The sequence below is a fragment of the Lycorma delicatula genome, chromosome 12 (genome assembly GCF_047948215.1).
Source record: "Lycorma delicatula isolate Av1 chromosome 12, ASM4794821v1, whole genome shotgun sequence".
In the NCBI taxonomy this organism is placed as follows: Eukaryota; Metazoa; Arthropoda; class Insecta; order Hemiptera; family Fulgoridae; genus Lycorma; species Lycorma delicatula.
Window position 1 is genome coordinate 27,109,345 of NC_134466.1, and position 6,000 is coordinate 27,115,344.

General features: G+C 28.9%; 1 long non-coding RNA gene across 1 annotated transcript in view; it reads left to right on the forward strand.

Moving 5' to 3' along the window:
- LOC142333035 (uncharacterized) overlaps positions 1-4,945 on the forward strand; it is a 127,239-nt gene extending 122,294 nt beyond the window's left edge. Inside the window, exon 3 of the long non-coding RNA XR_012758496.1 lies at positions 4,838-4,945. This is a non-coding gene — a long non-coding RNA (uncharacterized LOC142333035). The remainder of the gene's footprint in view (positions 1-4,837) is intronic.
- Positions 4,946-6,000: the final 1,055 nt, after the last annotated feature.

Genomic DNA, 6,000 nt, shown 5'->3' on the forward strand with positions numbered 1-6,000 from the left:
AACTGAATGCACCACTTCTTGACAGAACATTTACTCATTACGTTGTTCCCGTACACTTCACACAGTTCCCGATGTATTTCTATTGGTTTTAAGTTTTTTTTCCAACAAAAAACGAATCGCATACCGCACCTCACAACTGGCGGGATTTTCGATTGCAGCACACATTTCAAATTTGTATGTAAAAAAAAAACGGGCAGTGCGGAGATGTTCCCGTTGTTACGGCTGGACGCTGACTGAGGTGCCGAGGATGAGCACACCAATATATACGCGATTGGCGTGCGCCTGGCGGCGTCAGGTGGAAACGTTCCTTACTTTTTGAATAGCCCTCGTATTAAACTTTTGAAAAAAATTGGAATAGAGGTGGAATGTTTTGGTGGAAATAAAATTTAAAATCTTTTTTGAGGAACTTAAGAAAAAAAGATTTTCGTACAAGTTCAACTTTTTTTTTTATCAAGTTCACAAATTATATTTTTGCATCTACATTTTCTGTATCAATAGGTTTCAAATATAATTTTTTGCCTATCCCAATTCAATGGTCGGTAGTAATAAAAAATATTGTTTTAATTTAAAAAAAGTTTGTTTCATTTTAAATTTAATTCCATCTGGCCTATCACGCTTTGCATTTAAAACGTAAAAAAAATAATTTTCTGATAGCCTTTACCCCTTTGTAGGTATTTACTGAAAAACATTTGACGTGGGCACTGCAAGACTTCCTTGTACGCCTATTAAGTTACATGTATACATTTTTTAAAATGAAAGTACATAAAATTTTATTTCATTAATAACTTCCAATATCTTTTCTTTTTTTTATTATTATTATTGAATTATTATTTATCGTAAATGTTGTTTTTTTACAATCAGAGGTTAATAATTATTAATAAATAAATATATTAAAATTAAAAAGAAAAAAGTTAAAAAAGGAGATGAAGCCGGATTCAAACTTCCTTGTAAGATCAGAAAATTTCATTAATTAAAATTTTATTTGGCTATAACTCTGGAACCGATGAAAATAAGTACCACTTATGATATACCGTTGAAAAGCTGTTAATAAGGGCTTATTACTGCTGTTAAAAAAGTCCAAAATCCAAACTTTTGGAATTTTGGGAGTTTTTGAACACTTTTGGTCCAGTCGATTGCAATCAAAAGGGGAAATGCATAACTAGATGTTACTACTACAGTAGTCTTAAATTCAACTTTCTAAGGCTAATCGTTTTTGAGTTATACGAGATACATACGTACAGAAGTTACACCGAAACTAGGCAAAATGGATTCAGAGATGGTCACAATGGATATTTCCGTTGAAATTCGAAAACCGGAATTTTTTGCGATCATAATACACTGTTTACTTCGTAAAAGAAAGTAAAAATCGTAATTTTCTGATAGCCTTTAATCCTTTGTATTTATTGAAAAAAAGATTAGGCAAAAAGTTTCACCTACTTCTAACTTTTTTTTTTAAGAACTATGGCTGTACCCTTTTTGTATTTTTTAAACAACTTAAAAAAAGATTTTGTTTAATTTAACACCACTGGGGGATTATTTTCTTAAAATTTGTTTTACTGGAATGCTTCCCTTTGAATATGGGAATTAAATAAATTCCGTAATTTCAAATTTTTAACGCTCAAATTTTGTTAAATTGTAGTCACTAAAATAACTTAATAACTTTCCTCTGAATGGAAGCTCCTGAATTTAAAGTAAAAACAATCGAAAACGTTTTTTTCTAATTTATTTAAAATCAGTTTTAGTGAATATTTTAATCATTATAAAAACATTTTGATGCATGAACACCAAATTTTCAAAAAGTCAAAAACATATTTTTTAAATTTAGTTTGTTCAGCATTTTAGCTTCAAAAATTTAAAGATTTAAATATAATCAAACAAGTAATTATATTTTTAATAATTTTTTTCTTTTTTTTTTTTGTTTTAATTCACTAACGTTAAATTTATTATGATACATGTGTTTTTAATAAGTCAATAAAAAAATAACTGAATTGAAAAAATTCCCGGTTTTTTTTCTTAATTATCAACTTTTCACGGAAATAAAATTTAAAAAAATTATTTTTTAAATCTCTACAGATAACTTTTATTTTTTTTTAGGTCAGTATGTTTCAGTTTATTTGTACGGAGAATGTATTAGTAAAAAACTTCATTGAAAGACCGACCATTAACATTAAATAGAATTTAAAAACAATTTTTTTTCTAATGTAGGCCAGTACTTTTTAAATTACATAAAGATCCTTTACCCGGAGAAAGATTAAGAGTATTCAACTTGTAATGAAATAAAACATAAACAGATGGATTCAATTTACTTATATTGACCGATATAAAATGTACGAATTGTAGGTATAATACATGTCTGGCAACGATGCGTAGTTGTTCTGATCTTTGTGTGTGTGTGTGTGTGTGTGTGTGTGTGTGTGTGTGTGTGTGTGTGTGTGTGTAACATTTCATTCCCCAGTATTAGGGGATGGTTGAGGTAATGAAATAGTGAGGGATGACGATTGTCAATGAAAAGATTTTAAACCAGTGTGGTTGTGGTTGATTGGACAGTCGAGTTGAATTGTTGTTAAAAGTAAGGAAGGGAAAATAGTCGATCAAGATAAGCTCAATCGCGTTCCCTAGGGATAGATTTTCCTGGAAAATATTCCTTGGGGAACCTAACTAAATTATACTATTAAGTTTTTATACACGGTTTATGTGTGTTTGTGTGTAGTTACTTTTGTAATAAAATATCTTTATCTTTTTTTAATTTATCATTTCTTTGTAATACAACTTTTTTTACTGGGAATATTATTATTTAAGTTTAAGTGTAATTACTTCTAATCCTACCCTACTGAAGGGCATTTGTACGCGTGTGTACGTCCCACCTTAGCTGAGAACATGCTTACATGATCGAAAATACTGCCAGTCCAAAATATCGTAAGATTATTTTCTTAAATGCTTATAAACAATAAATAACCACAGTAATAATAATTATAAAATAAATTAATAAATTTTACTACCGTAGTTCTATCTTTTTCCTGTTTAACCTCCGGTAACTACCGTTTTAGATAATTCTTCAGAGGATGAATAAGGATGATATATCTATGAGTGTAAATGAAGTGTAGTCTTGTACATTCTCAGTTCGACCGTTCCTGAGATGTGTGGTTAATTGAAACCCAACCACCAAAGAACACCGGTATCCACGATCTAGTATTCAAATCCGTGTAAAAATATCTGGCTTTACTAGGACTTGAACGCTGTAACTCTCGATTTCCAAATCAGGTGATTTGGGAAGACGCGTTAACCACTAGACCAACCCGGTGGGTACTACCGTAGTTCTATCATACAATATCGTAGCAGATCTTAAAACAAAACTATTTTCGATAAAAATAAATCGATACTGAAAATACTATCGATTATCCTTTTAAAATCCATTGTTATTTTATCGGAAGGTTAGTTTCGTATTACGATAATTTGTTTTGTAAATCGAATATAATGTATAAATAATAAATTATTTAATTTAATTTATATTTAAGCTTCCATCTCCCGTATTAAGTGAATTTGCATATGGATCTTGATAAAAATGTTGAGTGTGCAGTCTTTAAAAGATAGTTAGAGATGTGCTGGAAAACTTTTCGTGATGAAAAGTTTTTACAATTTCGGTCCAATTGGATGTCGAACGCTTCACCTTCAACAGATTAGAAATTAGGGAAAAAAATATGTGGAATAGTAAATTATGAACGTAAAGAATTACGTGAAAAAACCTCTTCTATTATATCAGTAAAATTTATAAATTTGGGACTTAAGGTAACCCGTATCTTTCCAATTCCTTTGACCGGTTATAACCATAATTAAACGGTTCTAATTCGGAAGTCATCGGATATAATTGAATGAAAATCGATTACGTACGAAAAAAAAAGAACAGAAATTAGGTTTACTATCGTTCAACACAAATACTAAATCGCTAAAATAACCAAAGGAAGATACTATTGTAATGGAATCATGTTATTAGTACAAGAACTAACTGTTCAGACAGGCATCGCTACGGTCTGCTCTTTGGGGCGTAAAAGGAGACTCAATTTTTGAAAATTATATAAAGTTATAAATTCACTAAAATTTTACAAAATGATTGTAACTACGGCCAAATGTGCGTTTTTTTTTTTTAAAGACTTTTAAGTTTTTTCAAGACAATTCAATTTTGCGTGCCTCACATTAACTCGTCGGCTGACGCACTAGCTGAGGACGCCAAGTCGATGTCTATCTCCCCCCCCCCCCCCACCGAGCATCAACGTGCCGAATGGAATAAGTATTCTACGGGGTCCAGCATAATTTAGCTTACAGTGAAAAAAAACGAAATCATTCGCTGCGGAAATAATTTTTATATTAAAGTAAAAGTATTCGAGTACAACGTGATAAAAATTTAAGATTCTAATATTGAAAAATGAGGTCGTAGAAAGTTTTTTAGAAAAAAGTTATCTTTGCTCCGATAGGTCGTAGAGCAATTTTTTTTTAATTCGCAAAAAAATGGCAGCTATCGAATGGCAATAATACCATGTCAATAAAATTTAAAATTTAAAAAATTATTGTTTTTTTTTATAAATAATAAAACGTTTTTTTGGCCGAAAAAAAATTCGACGTTTAGGCCAATTTTTTTTGCATATTTGCTGTTGTTTAGCAATACGCGCACTATTTGCACATGTTAGTACATTCCTGAATGAAAATTTTAAGCCCCGGATGGGCCAAGTAGGTGCATTACAGTATCAGTTATTTAAGTTTTAATACGTCTTTTTTTTTTTTTAAAACTCGATTTTTGCAAAGCATATTGAATATTTTGTAATTTGTATTTTGTATTTTGTAGGTACTTATTCTACTCGCCAAGGACTACATATTCTGGAATTTTCATCAAAACATATTTTTTTAATTTTAAAGATATTAATAATTAAAGAAAACGGTTATTTTTAGGAGTTTTTTTTCTTATAAATATTTTATTTGTTGATCAGTTAACATCCCTGATGTTAACTGATCAACAAATCAGTTTTAAAGATATTAATAATTAAAGAAAACTGTTATTTTTAGGAATTTTTTTTCCTATAAATATTTTATTTGTTGATCAGTTAACATCCCTGATGTTAACTGATCAACAAATCAGTTTTAAAGATATTAATAATTAAAGAAAACGGTTATTTTTAGTAGTTTTTTTTCCTATAAATATTTTATTTGTTGATCAGTTTACATCCCTGATGTTAACTGATCAACAAATCAGTTTTAAAAATTTTTTTTTTGAAAAAGTTCTAAACTCTTATTTAAAACTTTTTTGTAAAACGTCTAAAAATGACTTTTTTATTATGAAAGAATTAAGTATTGGAAAGTCAGGTCGATAAAGTACGTAAGATGACAGCACCATGGGCCGTGGGAAAAAAGTAAAAGATGAAAAACTAATTTCATTTTTTTTTATTGAATATAGAATTTTATGGACAGAACCGCGCTAAAAGGTAAGTTATATAAAAATGAACGTGTGCTAAAATATCGATGATTTCTATGGAAACTATTTTACCAATAATTCTTTGTGTCAGGTATTACGTTCTATTATTAGGATATATTGTTGTCGAATATAAAGAAAAGATAAAGACAGGTAGATTATCTACTACTGTATCGTTTGTGCAAAGAATTTCTCAAATCGTTTTATATATAATAAAATATTTGTAAACTTTTACACATTACTTAATATTATTTGTTATTTAGGTACATAAAATATTTTTTTCTAACTTTTCACCATTATTTATTTCAATATTTCTTTAGCAACAATAAATTTTCACGACATCTTAATCAAAATAAATTCATTCTCTAACAAATGTTTCGTCATATATTTTTATTGGTGGATATGCAATAAAAAATATCGGTTACTCAATTTTCTGTCTTTTGTTCAGGATGAAAAGAATACTTCTCAAAAGAAAGTTGAAATTTTTGTTGTAAAAAAGAAATATTTCGATTTTTTATAAAAATATTATTCCATCAACAAAA